Source organism: Nycticebus coucang, chromosome 2, assembly GCF_027406575.1.
Source record: "Nycticebus coucang isolate mNycCou1 chromosome 2, mNycCou1.pri, whole genome shotgun sequence".
Taxonomy (NCBI): Eukaryota; Metazoa; Chordata; class Mammalia; order Primates; family Lorisidae; genus Nycticebus; species Nycticebus coucang.
The window spans coordinates 71918029-71938602 of NC_069781.1; the positions used below are offsets into that span (position 1 = coordinate 71918029).

The 20574-nt window shown below is 43.7% G+C and overlaps 1 protein-coding gene across 12 annotated transcripts in view; it reads right to left on the bottom strand.

The window, feature by feature from the left end:
* The window catches only part of KDM4C (lysine demethylase 4C), a 447042-nt gene that overhangs the window by 404594 nt on the left and 21874 nt on the right, over window positions 1–20574 (bottom strand). The window contains exon 2 of one of the 12 annotated variants that reach the window (XM_053573098.1): window positions 4539–4630. The exons of the other annotated variants lie outside the window; for them this stretch is intronic. The gene's annotated coding sequence lies outside the window, so the exon portion shown is untranslated. The remainder of the gene's footprint in view (window positions 1–4538; window positions 4631–20574) is intronic. 12 annotated transcript variants of the gene reach the window in all.

Below are 20574 nucleotides of genomic sequence, written 5' to 3' on the forward strand. Positions count from 1 at the left end.
GGCCAGAAAGGAGTCAGTGCAAAAGTTCCTTTAACTTGAGTTCAAAGTCTAGGCTGGGTCCCAGGAGAAGGAATGATAAAAGCAATTACGTAAATTCTCTCCATATGTCTATATTGGCCAACTCTCTTACACCTTGGTGGATGGGAACAGGAAGAAGTCATCCTCCTGGGCAAACTGAGCACGACTTCTCTTGTTCACCAACAATCTGGCATGATTAACAGATTTATGGGCATTTAGGCTGTCTTTTCTTCGCAGTAAGAATGAGAACCCAGGCCGGCATGGTGATTCAGCCTGTAATCCCAGCACTGTGGGAGGCTGAGGAGGGAGAATTGCTTGACCTCAAGAGTTCGAGACTCACCTGGGCAACAGTGAGACCTCAACTCATGAGAAAAATGGAAAAACCCAACCGTGCACCACAGGGAGTCCCTGTAATCCTGAGGTTGCAGTGCACTACCACACCCTCTGCACTCTGCTCAGGAGCATAGGGTGGGATTCTGTGTCAACAACAACAAAAACAAAAAACCAAAGAAATAGGGTGGCGCCTGTGGCTCAGTGAGTAGGGCGCCGGCCCCATATACCGAGGGTGGCGGGTTCAAACCCGGCCCCGGCCAAACTGCAACCAAAAAATAGCTGGGCGTTGTGGCGGGCGCCTGTAGTCCCAGCTACTCGGGAGGCTGAGGCAAGAGAATCGCTTAAGCCCAGGAGTTGGAGGTTGCTGTGAGCTGTGTGAGGCCACGGCACTCTACCGAGGACCATAAAGTGAGACTCTGTCTCTACAAAAAAAAAAAAAAAAAAAAAAAAAACCAAAGAAATAAAAAATAAGCAAGGAAATAAATTTTTTTTTTTTTTTTTTTTTTTGTAGAGACAGAGTCTCACCTTACCGCCTTCAGTAGAGTGCCATGATGTACACAGGACTCACAGCAACCTCTAGCTCTTGGGCTTCCGCGATTCTCCTGCCTCAGCCTCCCAAGCAGCTGGGATTACAAGCGCCCGCCACAACACCCGGCTATTGCAAGGAAATAAAATTTAAAAACAACAACAACAACAAAAAGAATAAGAACCCAGAACAAGTATGCAGAAAAGTCTGCTGAAGGCCCAGCACAGTGGCTCATGCCTGTAATTCCAGCACTCTGAGGAGGTGAGGTGAGGTGAGAGGGAGGATCCCTTGAGCTTAGGAGTTCCAGACCAGCCTGAACAAGAGTGAGACCCCATCTCTACTAAAAACAAAAAAGTTAGCCAGGCATGGTGGTTCATGCCTGTAGCCCCAGCTACTGGGAAGGCTGAAGCAGGAAGATTGCTTGAGCCCAAGAGTTTGAGGTTGCTGTGAGGTAGGCTGATACCTAACCTGGGCAACAAGAGTGAAATTCTGTCTCCAAGAAAAAAAAAAAGAAGAGAGAGAGAGAAAAAATTTCAAATTAAAAGACTTTAATATAATGTATAATCTTAAATTTAATTATAGGACCTCAAACCAAAAATATTTTTGGCTTTTTTTTGCTATATGAATGAGACAACTGTTGACACTTGAATAAGATCCAAAAATTACATAATAGTATTGTATCAAGATTAATTTCCTAACTTTGATTAAGTGCAGAAGTGATATAGTTACAGAAGATAATATCCTTGTTTTTAAGGAATATATGATACATTTATGGATAAAGGGATCTTATGTCTTCAAGTTACCTTCTAATGATTCAGAAAACAGTATGTGTGTACATATACACACACCCTTGAAAAAGTGAGAGAACGAGTGAATGTGCTAACACATGAGAGAGACAAGATGATAACTCTAGAACAACTTCAACGTTCAAAAAATCTGAATAAAGGGTTTAATAAGAGACATCTTTGCTCTTTTTCACAAATTTTCTAAAGTCTGAAATTATTTCAAAATAAAAAGGGTTTTTGTTTTTTGTTTTTCTAAGACCGAGTCTCACTCACTCTGTCGCCCTTGGTAGAGTGCTCAGGCATCACAGCTCACAGCAACCTCCAACTCTTGGGCTTAAGCAATTGTCTTGCCTCAGCCTCCCAAGTAGCAGGGACTACAGGTGCCCACCACAACGCTCAGGGGTCTCACTCTTGCTCAGGCTGGTCTCGAACCGTGAGCTCAGATAATCCACCTGCCTCAGCCTCCCAGAGTGCTAGGTAGGATTACTGGCATGAGCACTGCGACCAGCCTCAGAAGCCTAGATTTTTAGAAATTCCTCTACCTCCTAACCTTTAACTGCTGTAACTCCCACACATCATCTCATTGGGGATTATTTTTTTTATCATCTCATTTTTACGGGGGCTTCCCAAAGCATTTTACTTGAGTTTTATAGAAACAATAGCATTGTTGTATTCAGTTTGTGTATTTACATAATATTTAATTACATATCATAATGTCATAACTGGTATAAACTATAGTGAGATAAGCACTGTTGCCCTGCTAAGCACACAAATCAACTGATAGTTTCATATAATAGACATAGCCTGTTTAGCTTTGTGTGTGGGTATCAGTGGTATTTTTCAGAGGGAACGCAGGGTAACCCTTTTCTGGTTACGCTAAGAATGATTGAGAGCTTCTGTAACAGTAGGCCAGTAAGAATAAGTAGCAGCAAGGAGCTGGCCAGTTTTTTTTTTTTTCCTTTGACACAGGGTCTCAAGCTGTCACCCTGGGAGCTATGATGCTACAGCATCACAGCAACCTCTAACTCTTGGGCTCAAGTGATCCTCTTGCCTTGGTTTTTCAATCTTTAGTAGAGATGGGGTCTCGCTCTGGCTGAGGCTGGTCTCCAACTCTTGAGCTCAAGTAATCTACCAGCCTCGGCCTTCCTGAGTGCTAGGATTACAGGCATGGGCCATGGCACCCAGTCTGTTTTTTATTTTTTAGTTTGGATTGTTTGGGTTTTTTTTTTTTGGGGGGGGGGGTTGTTTTTTTTTTTTGGTGACAGAGTCTTGCTCTTTTTTTTTTTTTTTTTTGGTGGTATTTGGCCGGGGCTGGGATTGAACCCACCACCTCTGGCATATGGGACCAGCGCCCTACTCCTTGAACCACAGGCGCTGCCCCAGAGTCTTGCTCTTGTGCCTGGGCTACTGTGCAGTGGCCTCAGCCTAGCTCACAACAACCTCAAACTCCTGGTTTCAAGTGATCCTCTTGCCTCAGCCTCCCAAGTAACTACAACTACAGGCACCTATCACAATGCCCCGCTAACTTTTTTATTTTTCATGGAGACAGTGTCTCCTCTTGTTCAGGGTGGTCTGGAACTCCTGAACTCAAGCAATCCTCCAGCCTCGGCCTTCTAGAGTGCTAGGATTACCTGGGCAACAAAGGAAAGCCTTTCTCGAAAAAAAAGGTCAAAAATTGGGATTGCACATAATTATTTCCCTTACCCCTTCCTTTATTACCAAGCCATCTACTCCTGCTTTAGGAGACAGTCAAAAGAATAGCAGAGTTTAACATGAGTTAAAGAAAAATTGGGTGGGAAGGGGGTGAGGGAAGAAAAGCTATCTAATGTGCACAACGCACACTGTTTGGGAGATGGCTACTAAAAGCCCAGATATCACCACTGTACAAGTCATCCAAGTAAAGGAAAATCACCTGAACCCCTAAATCTATCAAACTAAAACCAATTTTTAAACTTTTTTTTTTTGAGACAGAGTCTAACTTTATCACCCTCGATAGAGTGATGTAGCATCACAGCTCACAGCAACCTCCAACTCCTGGGTTTAGGTGATTCTCTTGCTTCAGCCTCCTGAGTAGCTGGGACCTCAGGCACCTGCCACAACACCCGGCTATTTTTTTGTCGTTGTTGCAGTTTGGCCGGAGCTGGGTTTAAACCCACCAACCTCGGTATATGGGGCCAGCACCCTACCCATTGAGCAACAAGCGCCACCCATAATTCTTAAAAATTTTTAAATTAATCCTAAACAATGTCAGAAATTGTAAGATCTGAAAGGAAAAAAAATCAAATATTATTTTAAAAACTTAAAAACTAAACAAACAGAAAATACTGAGAAGTTCTTCGGTTGGAATTATACTTACTGCTACTGTAAATAGAATTTTTTACACTTTTTATTTAGAAATAATTTCAAACTTACAATACAAAAAGCAAAAAACCAATTTTTTTTTTTTTTTTTGAGACAGTCTCAAGCTGTTGCCCTGGGTAGACTGCTGTGGCATCACAGCTTATAGCAACCTCAAACTCTTGGGCCCAAGTGATTCTCCTGCCTCAGCCTCCCTAGTAGCTGGGACTACAAGCGCCCACCACAACACCCAGCTATTTTTTTTTTTTTTTTGGTTGTAGTTGTCATTGTTGTTTGGTAGGCCCTGAATGGATTCAAACCTGCCAGCTCTGGTGTATGTGGCTGGCACCCTAGCCACTTCAGCTACAGGTACTGAGCCCCAAAATAATATTTTTTTAAAAAAGAAGAAACTAGGGCAGCGCCTGTGGCTCAAGGAGTAGGGCATCGGCCCCATATGCCGGAGGTGGCGGGTTCAAACCCAGCCCCAGCCAAAAAAAAAAAAAAAAGAAGAAGAAACCACTGGGCATGATGGTTCACACCTGTAATCCCAACACTGTGGGAGGCTGAGAAGGGAGAATTGCTTGAGCGCAGGAGTTCCAGACTTGCCTGAGCCAGAGTAAGACCCTGACTCCTAAAAAAAAAAAAAAATAGAAAAACTGGGCGACGACTGTGGCTCAATGAGTAGGGCATGGCCTCATATACAGAGGGTAGAGGGTTCAAACCCAGCCCCGGCCAAACTGCAACAAAAAAAATAGCCAGACACTGTGGTGGGCGCCTGTGGTCCCAGCTACTCGAGAGTCTGAGATAAAAGAACTGCCTAAGCCCAGGAGTTGGAAGTTGCTGTGAGCTGTGATGCCATAGCACTCTTCCGAGGGTGATAAAGTGAGACTCTATCTCTAGGGGGGAAAAAAATGGAAAAACCCAGCCGGGCACTGTGGCAAGTTCCTATAATTCCTGCAGCTTCCACAGGCTGAGGCAGCCGATGCCCATAGCTCCAGTCTGATGTTGCAGTGAGCTGGAAGGCCATTGCACTCTGCTCAGGGCATAGGGTGGGACTTTGTCTCAACAAATTATAATAATAAGGGCACAGTGGTTTGCGCCTGAAATCCTAGCACTCTGGGCAGCCAAAGTGGGAGGATCACTTGAAGTCAGAAGTTCAAAACCCGTCTGAACATAAGCGAGACCCGTCTTACTAAAAATAGAAAAAATTAGTCTGGGTGCAGTGGGTCACGACTATAATCCTAGCACTCTGGGAGTCAGAGACAGGTAGATTGCTTGAGCTCAAGAATTCCAGACCAGCCTGAGCAAGAGCGAAACTCCCTCTCTAAAAAAATAGTCAGGCGTGGCCAGGCATGGTAGTTCACACCTGTAATCCTAGCACTCTGGGATGTTGCTATGGGTGAGCTCATAGGTTGCCTGAGCTCAAAGGTTCGAGACCAGCCTGGGCAAGAGTGAGACCCCATCTCAAAATTTAAAAAAAAAGAATTTTTATTTTCTCAAGACCAGTCTGATTAAGAACAAGACTCCAGGGGCGGTGCCTGTGGCTCAGTCGGTAAGGAGCTGGCCCCATATGCCGAGGGTGGCAGGTTCAAACCCGGCCCCAGCCAAACTGCAACCAAAAAATAGCCGGGCGTTGTGGCGGGCGCGTGCAGTCCCAGCTACTTGGGAGGCTGAGGCAAGAGAATCACTTAAGCCCAGGAGTTGGAGGTTGCTGTGAGCTGTGTGAGGCCACGGCACTCTACTGAGGGCCATAAAGTGAGACTCTGTCTCTACAGAAAAAAAAAAAAAAAAAAAAGAGCAAGACTCCATATCCACTAAAATAGAAAAATTAGCTGGGTGTTGTGGTGGGCACCTACAGTGCCAATTACTCGAGAGTGCATGAGGACTGCTTGATCCCAGGACTTTGAGGCTGCTGTGACCTATGATGATGCCAGGGCACTCAATCCCAGGGTGACAGATTAAGACTCTGTCTCCAAAAAAAAAAAAAAAATCACATTGTTTATGGATCAAAGGCAGCAGTGGCTCTTAACCAGGGATGATGTTATCCCCTTGCAGACAATGGCAATGCCTAGAGATAGTTTTGGCACAACAGGAAGGGTACTAGTGCCTCTGATGAGTAGAGGCTATATATGCATCCTACAATACATAGGAAAAGTGCCTCCAACAAAGAATTAACAAGCCCCCAAAATGTCAACAATGTTGCCATTTAAAAACTAGGTACTAGGCCGGGTGCTATAGCTCACACTTATAATCCCAGCACTCTGAAAGGCCAAGACAGTGGATCACTTGAGCTCAGGAGTTGGAGACAAGCCTGAACAAGACTGAGATCTCTGTCTCTACTAAAAATGAATAACTGAGACAAAAGGATAGCTTGAGCCCAAGAGTTTGAGGCTGCTGTGAGAAATGACACCACAGCATTCTACCAAGAAAAAAAAAAAAAAAAAAAACAGCCTTTTATTTTTAGTTAGAGAAACCAGGCCTCTACTAAAAATAGAAAAACTAGCCAAGCACAGTAATGGGCACCTATAGCCCAGGTGACTCGGAGGCTGAGGTAAGTGGATCACTTGAGCCCAGGAGTTTGAGACTGCTGTGAGCTATGACACCAGAGTACTCTACAGAGAATGACAGAGACTCTGTCTCAAAAAAAAAGGAAAAAAAAAGAAAAAAGACACTACAACCTAGAAAATTCTGGCCTATGTTAAACCATATACGTGTAAAATAACGCTCACTGCAGCATTTTTATAACAGTTGAAAACTCAAATGCTAGTCTACAAGAGATAAATAAATAAATAAATCATAATATATTCACCCAATGAAATTACACGGAAGTGAAAAGTAGCAACTCAAAGTATTCCCAGAAACATAGATAAATCTCAGAAAGCCTTGCACTATCCAAAGCACATGTCCATTTTCACAAATCGAAAAAATAAAACTTAATCTACTATTTAAGAATAAGTATATACAAAATAAAACCATTTTTTAAAAGCAAGGGAATACTGGCTCAGCGCCCGTAGCTCAGTGGCTAGGGCACCAGCCACATACATCAGGGCTGGCAAGTTCAAACCCAGCCCGGGCCTACTAAACAACAAGGACAACTGCAACCAAAAAATAAATAAATAAATAAAAGCAAGGAAATACTGAACTTAACAGTCAGGTCAAAATTGCCAAGTGGAGAGAATGAATGAAATAGAAGAAAAGCACATAATGACAATTGGGTAAATTAATATAACTACACTATGTTTTTTACATGCCTAAAATCTTACATTAAATCTTTTTTAAGATGAAATACAGTAGAACCTTCACAATTGACCACCTCCTTAAATTGCCTAATTTTCATAAACTGGACTTGTGCCACATGTACGTATCAATACAGTATCCCTACCTCCTTATGTTGACCAGTTTGTTACAGTTGCTTAGGTGGTCAACTAGCTGCTGGGTCTTCCCTTCTCTTTCCTTGGGATGCCATACCACTGTTTCACTGTTCTTTTTTTTTTTTTTTTTTTTTTTTTTTTTACAGACAGGGTCTCACTTTATCGCCCTCAGTAGAGTGTGTGGCGTCAGAACTCACAGAAACTTCCAACTCCCAGGCTTAGGCGATTCTCTTGCCTCAGCCTCCTGAGTAGCTGGGACTACAGGCGCCTGCCACAACACCTGGCTATTTTTTTGTTGTTGCAGTTTGGCAGGGGCTGGTTTGGAACCTGCCAGCCTTGGTATATGAGTCCGATGCCCTGTCCACTGAGCCACAGGTGCCACCCTCCCTGCTCTTTTCTTCCTCTCCATGACTCTCTCTTTCTCTCCTAAGAAGATAAAATAAATTTTGTACTTTTTTTTTTGTAGAGACAGAGTCTCACTGTACCGCCCTCGGGTAGAGTGCCATGAGGTCACACGGCTCACAGCAACCTCTAACTCTTGGGCTTACGCGATTCTCTTGCCTCAGCCTCCCAAGCAGCTGGGACTACAGGCGCCCGCCACAACGCCCGGCTATTTTTTTGTTGCCGTTTGGCCGGGGCTAGGTTTGAACCCGCCACCCTCGGCATATGGGGCCGGCACCCTACTCACTGAGCCACAGGCACCGCCCTAAATTTTGTACTTTCATAACCTCATCTTTGGAGAAATATTTTTCTCAACCTATGTGTATTAGCTCTGTCCTAGCTCACACCCTAACATTGTCCTATACAGCTTTTTTTAGAGAATATCACACAATCATACATAATCAAAACATAGAAAAACCATACATAAAGTACTATACAAAATCAATATATTTCTATTTTCTCATGGTTTAATCATTCTCTCAGAAAAAAGAGTCAGTCTTGGTCTGTCTCTTATTCTTACTACAAACATAAGTGGAGAAAGTGTTCTCGAAGCTGGCTATACCACTCAGCATGTCTAGGCATTTTCTACAGCAAATCACTTTAACTGATATCCTCTTCTCTTGGTATCTCTGCAATTTGTGTCTTTTCTTTTCTTTTTTTTTTTTTTTCTTCTTTTTGAGACAGAGTCTCAGTCACCTGGACTGGAGTGCCATGGCCTCAACCTAGTTCACAACAAACTCAAACTCCTAAGTTCAAGTGATCTTCCTGCCTCAGCCTCCCGAATAGCTGAGACTACAGGCACCTGCCATCATGCCAGGCTAATTTTTCTATTTTTACTAGAGATGGATGGAGTCTCACCTTGCTCAGGCTGGTCTCAAACACCTGGCCTCCCAGGATTACAGGCATGATCCATCACACCCCACCTTGTGTCCTCCTTTCTGATGAAATCTTCCATAACTTCTACTGGAACTTTATTGTGTTCATCACACAAGACTTTCTGGTACATCTCTTTGCAATGACATTAAATTTCTCAAGCCAACCAACCACTTGATGATCAAAAATCTGACACTTGGATTTCCTGTGCTAGTATTTCACCAACTTCCTGGATCATTTGCAAGGAGATTCAGGGGTTCACTACCCTCATTTGGTTGAACCAGATTAACTCAGTTTCATTGACTTCACTGAGAGACATAAAGTGATCCTCCTGCCTTGGCCTCCCAGAGTACTAAGATTGCAGGTCAACACACCAAGCCTAAAATACAGTTTTTATACTTTTATAACCTCATCTTTGTAGAAATATTTAAAAATTAAATTAAGCTGGCTCAGCTCCTGTGGCTCAAGTGGCTAAGGTGCAAGCCACATGCACCTGAGCTGGCAGGTTCGAATCCAGCCTGGGCCGCCAAACAATGACGGCTGCAACCAAAAAGTAGCCAGGCATTGTGGCGGGCGCCTGTAGTCCCAGCTACTGGGGAGGCAGAGACAGGAGAATCGCTTGAGCCCAGGAGTTAAAGGTTGCTGTGAGCTGTGATGCCACAGCACTCTACCCAGGGCAATAGCTTGAGGCTCTGTCTCAAAAAAAAATAAAAAAATTAAATTAAGCCAAGAAATTTTTTTAATTCTATGCTCAAACTAATCTTTAAGTTAAAGAATCCTTCTGTATATAAAACAATCACTCTCAGTTTTTAATTCTGGCAATTCCATATTTTTGTATGCTAAATTTACCTAGAGCAAGACAGACCTGCATGCCCAATGAACACCCCAACACAGGGCTTTAAACTGCTTTTTCATTGTATTTTGATATTACTTAAAATGCCTAGGATTGAGTTATGCATTTGAACCCAAGCCCTTACAATGGAAATAACTTCCTTGGGTCTCTTTCTCTTAATCTTATTCTATCGCACAGCAATAACACAACTATAAGTACATATAAATTTAAAAGATTAAATAAACAATCAAGTTTAAGTCCTTTAGTAAAATACTTTTTTTTTGCAGTTTTTGGCCGGGGCCGGGTTAGTAGTAAAATACTTTTAACTTTTAATAAACTGTAACATCAACAATGACATTAGTATTAAAAGGCAATTTGATTTAGAAAATCATTTGTACATTATGTGCCCTACCAATACCTTTTGATCTGGTACGAAATCTTGAGCTAAATGTGTCTTTAACCCCAGGCCAAAAAAAATTCACCAACATCCACTATATCCTGGTCTACAGTAGTAATTCTGTAAGAAATTGGATCAATGGGCAGCTCCTGTGGCTCAATGGGTAGGGCGCCAACCCCATATACTGAGGGTGGCAGGTTCAAACCCAGCCCCAGCCAAATTGCAACAAAAAATATCCGGGCATTGTGGCAGGCACCTGTAGTCTCAGCTGCTCAGGAGGCTGAGGCAAGAGAATCACCTAAGGCCAGGAGTTGGAGGTTGCTGTGAGCTCTGACGCCAGGGCACTCTACTGAGGGTCTCTTTCTCTTAGTGAGACTCTGTCTCAAAAAAAAAAAAAGAAAAAGAAAAGAAAAGAAAAAAAAATTGGATCGGGTGGGTGCCTGTAGCATAGTGGTTACAGCGCCGGCCACATACAATCAGCCAGAGCCACAATGACAACTATAACAAAAAAAAAAAAAAAAAAAAAGCCAGGCATTGTGTTGGGCACCTGTAGTCCCAGCTACTCAGGAGGCTAAGGCAAGAGACTCACTTAAGCCCAAGAGTTGGAGGTTGTTATGAGCTGTGACGCCATGGCACTCTACCGAGGGTGACATAATAATACTCTGTCTCAAAAAAAAAAAAAAAAAAAAGAGAAGAAAAAAAGAAAAGAAATTGGATCATCGAAGAAATGATTTGTAATGTTTCATAAAAATAATTTCTCACGACTTGGCACCCATAGCATGATGGTTACAGCACCAGCCACATACACCAAGGGTAGCAGGTTCAAACCCGGCCTAGGCCAGCTAAACAAGTGCAACCCAAAAACAGCCGGGCATTGTGGCAGGCGCCTGTAGTCTCAGCTATGGCCTGATGCCATAACACTCTACCGAGAGCAACATGGTAAGACTCTGTCTCAAAAAAAATAAAAAATAATTTCTCACATTACAGTGCAGAAAAATGTCATGATGATGTTACAATTAAATTTGCCAAAAGTACACAGAACATGAACAAAAGGGGGGAAAGCTATGAATGCAGACACAGTTGCTAAATCCTTTCTTTTTATTTATTTATTTATTTATTTGAGACAGAGTCTCATTTTGTCGCCCTGGATAGAGTACCCTAGCATCACAGCTCACAGCAACCTCAAACTCTTAGGCTTAAGCAATTCTTTTTTTTATTTTTTTATTTTTTTGCAGTTTTTGGCCCTGGCTGGGTTTGAACCCGCCACCACTGGTATATGGGCTGGGGCCCTACTCCTTTGAGCCACAGGCACCACCCAAGGGCTTAAGCAATTCTCTTGCCTCATTCTCCCAAGTAGCTGGCACTACAAGCGCCCACCACATACCTGGCTATTTTTTGGTTGCAGTTCTCATTGTTATTTGGCAGGCCCGGGCTAGATTCCAACCTGACAGTTCTAATGTATGTGGCTGGCACCCTAGCTTCAGAGCTATAGGCACCAAGCCTAAATCCTTTCTTAAAAGAAAGTAAATTGCAAAAAAATAAATAAATTCTAAAATAATATGGATATTACATTTATTTACTTATGTTATTTTTTATAGAGATGATGATGCTCAGGCTAGTCTCAAACTCCTGACCACAAGAAATTCTCCTACCTAGGCCTCCCAAAGTGTTGGGATTACAAGCAGGAGCCATTGAAATCCACCAATACCAGGTTTAACGGAAAAGTACCAAACATGGCTCGACACTCATGCTCAGTGGATAGGGCGCTGGCCACATACACCAGGGCTGGTGGGTTCAAACCCAGCCCAGGCCTACTAAACAACACTGACAACTGCAACCAAAAATAGCTGGGTGTTGTGGCGGGCGCCTGTAGTCCTAGCTACTTGAGAAGGTGAGGCAAGAGAATTGCTTAAGCAGTCTACAGCCATACCACCCTGAACGTGTCTGATCTCATCTGAAATCAGAAGCTAAACAGGGTTGGACCTGGTTAGTACTTGGATAGGAGAATCGCTTAAACCCAAGAGTTTGAGGTTGCTGTGGGTTGTGACACCACAGTACTCTACCAAGGGTGACATAGTGAGACTCTGTCTCAAAAAAAAAAAAAAGAAAAGAAAAAAGAAAAGAAAAGTACCAGACAGACAAGGCAGAGACAACAGCACCATAGCATTAGATTTTGTTTTTTTGTCGCCCTGGGTAGAGTGCCGTAGTGTCATAGCTCACAGCAACCTCAAACTCTTGGGCTAAAGCAATTCTCTTGCCATATTCTCTCAAGTAGCTGGGACTACAGGTGCCCGCCACAATGCCCGGCTATTTTTTCATTGCAGTTGTCATTCTTGTTTGGCAGGCCCGGGCCACGTTTGAACCTGCCAGCCTCAGTATATGTGGCCACCGCCCTAACCACTGAGCTATGGGCGCCAAACCCCAGCTATATTTTTTTAGAGATGAGGTCTCGCTCTGGCTTAGGCTGGTCTCGAATCCAGAAGCTCAGGCAATTTACCCTCCTCGGCCTCCCAGAGTGCTAGGATTACAGGCATGAGCCTGGCTTAGGTTTATTTATTTATTTTTTTTTTTTTTGAGACAGTGCCTCAAGCTGTTGCCCTGGGAGGCGTGTTATGGCATCATAGCTCACAGCAACCTCCAACTCCTGGGCTCAAGCGAGTCTCCTGTCTCTGCCTCCCAAGTAGCTGGGACAACAGGCGCCTGCCACAACGCCCAGCAATTTTTTGGTTGCAGCCATCATTGTTGTTTGGCAGGCCAGGGCTGGATTCGAACCCGCCAGCTCAGGTGTATGTGGCTGGCGCCTTAGCTGCTTGAGCCACAGGCGCCAAGCCAGGTTTATTTTTTTTTTAATAGAAAATACACTGCCCATGTGGTAGCTCACACCTATCCTCTCAGCACTTTGGGAGGCCCACGTGGGAGGACTGGTTAAGGCCAAGAATTCATGACTAGCCTGAACAACACAGAAAAACCTTATCTCTACAAAAAATATTAAAATTAGCCGCATGTGGCAGGATATGCGTATACTCCCAGCTACTTGGGAAACAAGATAATCACTTGAGCCCCGGAATTTGAGGCTGTAGTGAACTGTAATGATGCCACTTCACTCTAGCCCCAGCACAAGAGAGATTCTGACTCAAAAATAAATTACTCATTAAATATTTTCTTTACTGATGGATTCGCCTTCCAAACGTATTATTTCACATGTGAAGCCAAATGTAATCCCTAATATCAGTAAAACATCTAAACGTGTGACAAAAATGCATTTACAAGTTATGAAGAATTCCTTTCCTCCTAACTAAAAATAAAAATTACAAACAGCTTAAAAAATCAGTTTTAAAGCATGTAAACTTAATACTGTATCTGATTCTGACAGATCTGTCATCCTTAGAAAAAGGACTTTATAAAAAGAGAAATTCTGAACAGTGTAGAGCAGAAATCCTCAGGACCTTCACAAAAGTACAGTGATTTGAGAGACAGGTAACAAAAGAAAGCAAGCCAGAAACCAAACTGCATGATTATAGCAACCCCTTTCCCTTACTCTGTAAATCTTTAGGACCCTGACAAGAGAACAGCCATACTGGCAAGGCGCAGTGGCTCACGCCTGTAACGCTAGCGCTCTGGGAGGCCAAGGTAGGCGAACTGCCAGAGCTCAGGAGTTCGAGACCAAGCTGGGCTAAAGCAAGACACCTGTCTCTCAAAAAAATAAATAAATAAATAAGGCAGCGCCTATGCCTCAGTGGGTAGGGCACTAGCCCCAAATACGGAGGGTGGCGGGTTCAAACCTGACCCCAGCCAAATTACAACAAAAAAATAGCTGGAAAAAAAAAATAAAAAAATAAAAAAAAAAATAGCTGGGCGTTGTGGCGGGCGCCTATAGTCCCAGCCACTCAGGAGGCTGAGGCAAGAGAATCGCCTAAGCCCAGGAGTTGGAGGTTGTTGTGAGCTGTGTGACACCACAGCACTCTACTGAGGGCAATAAAGTGAGACTCTGTCTCTACCAAAAAAAAAAAAAAATAGCAGGCATGCGGCAGGCATCTATAATCCTAGCTACGCAGGAGTCTGAGGCAAGAGAATCGCTTGATCCCACGAGTCAGAGGTTGCTCTGAGATATGATACCACGACACTCTACCACGGGTGACAAAGTGAAACTGTCTCAAAAAAAAAAAAAAAGAGAGAGTGTAACCATCCTGGGAGGATAGCTAGTGACAGAGAGCAGGCGAAAGACCAAATGGCATGGCACAACAACTCCCTTACCACCCTTCTGAAATGCTTCAAGGCCAGGGTTCCTAAGAAGCATCAGAATCTCCTACCCTTGTCCTGGTTGGCACTGCAAATAAGGCCTTCATGCAAGATTAACACCTGTAGTGGAAGGCAGCAATTCTAAAATCAGTCTTGGACACAGCATCATTCACTCTGCAGGAAAGATGACTTCTCTCACCTCTCATGACCCCCTCCCACATTCCAACTACACTAATAAAAGTCACTTGAAACTAAAACTGTGTGAGCTGAGCTGACTTCTAGTGAGACTCCATTCTGTTCCTTTTTTTTTTTTTTTTTTGTAGAGACAGAGTCTCACTTTACTGCCCTCAGTAGAGTGCCATGGCGTCACACGGCTCACAGCAACCTCCAGCTCTTGGGCTTACGTGATTCTCTTGCCTCAGCCTCTCGAGCAGCTGGGACTACTGGCGCCCGCCACAATGCCCAGCTATTTTTTTATGTTGCAGTTTGTCCGGGGCTGGCTTTGAACCCGCCACCCTCGGTATATGGGGCCGGTGCCCTACTCACTGAGCCACAGGCGCCGCCCCATTCTGCTCCTTTAAAATAAACCCTATCCTTAATCCCCCGACTGGCCTCCTCTCCTTCTTGTGAAGGCTGGCCAGATTCTAATCCCTAAACCTCTCAGTTTCCAAGAAATGTGGGTTTTAAGAAAAAATTGAATTCTGCATTATTTATAATTTTTAGGAAAATTACAAAATTACACTAAAAGTTAGGAATAGATGAGGACAAAAAAATACCATTAAAGTCAACAAATGCTGGTATAGAAAAAAAGAGTGTTCTCCTGGGAATATGAATTTAGAAACCTAATTCACTTTCTAAACCCCTATTATTATGCAATTAGATTGATAAAGACAGAAAAAGCTCAAGAGAGCAGTTTCAATAGCTGCCAAAACTTGCATTTCACACTTTAAGCCTCCTAGGCTTGCACTATCTCCCTCAAAGGACTTCTAGGGCAAAAGTTTCCCAGTACCAGGGCAGCACCTGTGGCTCAGTGGGTAGGGTGCTGGCCCCATATAGGAGGGTGGCGGGTTCAAACCCGGCCCTGGCCAAACTGCAACAACAACAACAACAAAAATAGCCAGTTGTTGTGGCGGGCACCTGTAGTCCCAGCTACTTGGAGGCTGAGGCAAGAGAATCACCTAAGCCCAGGAGTTGGTGGTTGCTATGAGCTGTGTGACGCCATGGCACTCTACCAAGGGTGATAAAGTGAGATTCTGTCTCTAAAAAAAAAAAAAGTTTCCCAATACCTGCAAGAGCTCTGGATCACAGGGCCACAGAGCCTGCTGCAGCTTCCTAGCAACCAGCACCCTCCCACTCACCAGCACCAGCTCCGCTCATGGGGCAGAAGCCCCTTGGCACCTTCTGGACTACATTCACTGCCCGTGCATTCCCCAGTTTCCTAGAGCTACCTGCATCATCAAGACTTCCATGGATGGCGCCTGTGGCTCAGTGAGTAGGGCGCTGGCCCCATATACCGAGGGTGGCAGGTTCAAACCCAGCCCCGGCTGAACTGCAACCCAAAAAATAGCCGGGCGTTGTGGCGGGCGCCTGTAGTCCCAGCTGCTCAGGAGGCTGAGGCAGGAGAATCACGGAAGCCCAAGAGCTAGAGGTTGCTGTGAGTCCTGTGACATCATGGCACTCTACCAAAAGCGGTAAAGTGAGACTCTGTCTTCTACAAAAAAAAAAAAAAAAGACTTCCAGCAGCTCTACAGTGAAACCTGCATTACTTTTACCTTCAGATTACTATCAGAAGAACTCATGGAGGCTGTATAAATCACTCCTTCCTATTTTCAAGCATAAAAACAATGCCTAAAATTTGAAATACTTTGGAATCATATATAGACAATTTAATATTATTCCTAAAGATTCACAAGCACTTAGCACGGCGCCTGTAGCTCAGCAGCGAGAGTGCCAGCCACATACACAGGCTGACAGGTTTGAGCCCAGCCCAGGCCTGCCAAACAACAATGACAGCTGCAGCCAAAAAAAAAAAATAATACCCAGGTGTTATAGCGGGTGCCTGTAGTCCTAGCTACTTGGGAGGCTGAGGCAGGAGAATGGCATAAGCCCAAGAGGTTGCTGTGAGATATGACGCCATGGCATTCTACCCAGCACAACATAGTAAGACTCTATCTCAAAAAAAAAAAAAAAAGATTCACAAGCACTTAAACCATTTGCATGGTATCAGCAATATTGAAAACAAGAGAATGAAAAATATCAGACATGGTGGCGCCTGTGGCTCAGGGAGTAGGGTGCTGGTCCCATATACCAGAAGTGGCGGGTTCAGACCCCGGGCCAAAAAAAAAAAATCAGACACAAAAATCTGATTGTCCTAGCTTTTATTACTAATGAATGTGAAAAATACTCTCAGAGAATTATGGCAATTTGTCCAATATTTGGTAGCTATATGTGTAAAAGACCAAGCGTGGCTCAGTGCCTATAGCTCAAGCAGCTAGGGAGCCAGCCACATACACCAGAGCTGGCAGGTTCAAATCCAGCCCGGGCCTGCCAAACCACAATGACAACTACAACCAGGAAATAGCAGGGCATTGTGGCAGGAGCCAGTAGTCCCAGGTACTTGGGAGGCTGAGGCAAGAGAATCACTTAAGCCCAAGAGTTTGAAGTTGTGGCAAATTGTAACGCCATGGCGCTATACCCAGGGTGACAGCTTGAGACTGTCTCAAAAAAGAAGAGAAAATAAAAAATAAAAGACCAAGCTTGTCAGAAATCTGATATATTTTCATCCTATATGCAATGTTGGGCATGGTACTTTGCCAAGGTATTTGCAGATCAATTACTCTTTTTTTTTTTTTTTTTTTTGTGATTTTTGGCCAGGGCTGGGTTTGAACCCACCACCTCCGGCATATGGGACCGGCGCCCCACTCCTTGAGCCACAGGCATCGCCCAATTCTTTAACCCTGATATCAGTACACAGCTTTCTTGACAATGCAAAAGCATCCACAAGTATTTTTAATGTCTACAACATGAGTTTAATTTTCCTCAAAGTCTCAAATATTTAAACAACTTATAATAAACACAAATGTAATCATGATATACTATGTACAAGGTAAAATCAGCCTGCTCCCAACTTTTCCTTTACCATAAAACATGATTTTGGGCGGCGCCTGTGGCTCAAGGAGTAGGGCGCCGGCCCCATATGCTGGAGGTGGTGGGTTCAAACCCAGCCCCGGCCAAAAACCCAAAAAAAACATGATTTTAATAAACACAAGACTAAACTCATTAATATTCACAAAAACAAACTCCATCTGGGCCATATTTTATCTGATTGATTTATAATTTTTCTCTGTCATTAACAGTTAACTAATATTCTTCCTCCTCTTGGGGAAGAGGGAGAGGGAGGCACTGTCCATAGCCTGTACAAAATCCTTCAGTAGCATGATACTGAGAGCCTCATAAACAACTCTCTGAACGTTGACATCTTATTAAAATGAACTTTTCATTTAAAAAATCTTGATTTGCAGCTCAGCGCCCATAGCACAGTGGTTTCGGTGCCAGCCACATACCAGAGGCTGGCAGGTTCAGACCCAGCCTGGGCCAGCTAAACAACAATAACAACTGCAACAAAAAATAGCCAGGCGTTGTGGCCAGTACCTGTAGTCCCAGCTACTTGGGAGGCTGAGGCAAGAGAATCACTTAAACCCAAGAGTTTGAGGTTGCTGTGAGCTGTGATGCAACGGCACTCTACCGAGGGCAACATAGGGAGAGTGTCTCAAAAAACAAAAAAAAATTTTTGATTTGCTTAGTTCTTTACTGTTACTTCACTTTCATTTTTTTTTTTTTTTTGTAGAGACAGAGTCTCACTTTATGGCCCTCGGTAGAGTGTGCTGTGGCCTCACACAGCTCACAGCAACCTCCAACTCCTGGGCTTAAGCGATTCTCTTGCCTCAGCCTCCCGAGTAGCTGGGACTACAGGCGCCCGCCACAATGCCTGGCTATTTTTTGGTTGCAGTTTGGCCAGGGCCGGGTTTGAACCCGTCACCCTCGGTATATGGGGCCGGCGCCTTACCGACTGAGCCACAGGCGCCGCCCTTCACTTTCATTCTTAAAAGGTCTCTGTGAGGTTAGCAGCCTGTGATTACTCCCATCTGAATGATAATGAAACTAAAACTCAAAAATGGATATAACTTTCCTAAAGTCAGACAGCAAGGAAGTACAATAAACAAACTGCAACTTCTTTCAGTATCCCCCAGACCTCTTTGCTAGGCTCTCTAGCTGGGAGGCAGGGGAGCGGACTCCCACCAAAGCCCACTAGATACAGAACAAATCTGCTGGGCCGGGCATGGTGGCCCATGCATGTAATCCTAGCAGCACTCTGGGAGGCTGAGGCAGGTGGATCACTTGAGCTCAGGAATTCAAGACCAACCTGAGCAAGAGTGAGACCTCATCAAGAGTGAGAGCTTATCTCTCAAAAAAGCCAGGCATCGGGGGCCAGGGGCTTTCTTCTTAAGAAAGGATTTCTAAGCTTGCTATTCCCCACCCCCTCCTTGATCTATGACAGGTTAAAAAACATTGGATTATATTTCTTAAAAATTGTGGGGCGGCGCCTGTGGCTCAGTCGGTAAGGCGCCGGCCCCATATACCGAGGGTGGCGGGTTCAAACCCGACCCTGGCTGAACTGCAACCAAAAAATAGCTGGGCGCTGTGGCGGGCATCTGTAGTCCCAGCTACTTGGGAGGCTGAGGCAAGAGAATCGCTTAAGCCCAGGAGCTGGAGGTTGCTGTGAGCTGTGTGATGCCACCGCACTCTACCGAGGGCCATAAAGTGAGACTCTGTCTCTACAAAAAAAAAATGTGCAGAATTCCCCTATGAAACCATCTGGATTGTTGCAAATTTGTTCTTCTCTTCATACACACACACACACACCTCAGCAGATTTGTTCTTTTTACTTTTTTTTTTTTTTTCTGAGAGAGTCTCACTTTGTTGCCCTGGTGTTGAGTGCTCTACTGTCACAGCTCACAGCAACCTCAAACTCTTGGGCTTAAACTATTCTCTTGCCTCAGCCTCCCAAGTAGCTGGGACTACAGAGGTGCCTACCACAATGCCCAGCTAATTTGTTCTTTTTGTTGTAGTTGTCGTTGTTTAGCAGGCCGGGGCCAGGTTCAAACCCACCAGCCCCAGCGTATGTGGCTGGCGCCCTAATCACTGAGCTATGGGCACCAAGCCCAATATCTCTAGATCGAAGGGGGTGAGTGTATCTACAAACCACGGAACAGTGATCCACTTTAACCACTCCAAGTTCAGGCATCTCTCGCAGCAAACGCTTTCACTGTTACAGGCCATGCTGAGACAAAGCAGCTGATAGAAATCTACCCAGCATCATAGACCAGCTTGGCGCAGACAGCCTAATTTAAGGAAACTGGCTGAAGCTCTGCCTAAACCATCTGTGGATGGAAAAGCACCACCTGCTACTGGAGAGCAGGATCATGATGAAGTTCCAGATCTTGTGGAGAATTCTGATAATAGTTCCAAGAATGAAGCAAAGTAAACTGAAACAAATTCTCAAGATAAAACTTGAAGCTGTTATTAGGAGCTGCTACTTTACATTATGACTACTTTTTAAAATTGTTTTGTTTATGGATCTGATTAAATCTAGATCTCTAATATTTTTAAGCCCAAGCCCCTTGGACACTGCAACTCTTTTCAGTTTCAGCTTACATGTAATTCATTCTTCCCAGCTAATTAAGCTCAAGAAGCCTGGACATAAAATTGGGGGAAAAGGTCAATAAAAATAAAGTTCTTTGCCTAGCACACAGCTTTAGTTTTTATTTCATTGTAACTGATCTGTATATAGTAAGCAAACTTGTCTATAGAAAGCTAATCATAGTATGTAACATGGATGACAACCTTTGACATTTGATTAAACAATCGATAACTATACTAAAATTCATTGAGTTGTACTTCTTTTATAGTATGTGAATTATATCATTAAACTTAGATTTTTTTTAAATTAAGAAAAAGAAATTTGATTAAAGATTTAAAAATCATAATATAATGTAATACAACTGGTATTAAAGTTCTCACGTTTGAAAATTTTTCTCAAGGAACCATAGGATTTACATGGTTTTATAGTGGGTGTAAATGTACAATAGAGCACTTCTTAGTGGGTAAACAGGGGCGTTTGTCTTGATATTATCTATATTGTAAACATATATTAAGTGCTGTATAGGTACTATCACAGTTTATCTCATTTATTCCTCAATTTATCATATAGTAACTAGCAGTTCCATCTTGTAGACATGACCTGAGGTTTAGACCTTCAACAAACTGAAAATAGGTGATCTCTAGATCCTTTCTTTCAGGATATTGTATAAGGCATCGTGAAAAAAAATTAGTGTTTGGGTGATGCCTGTGGCTGAAAGGAG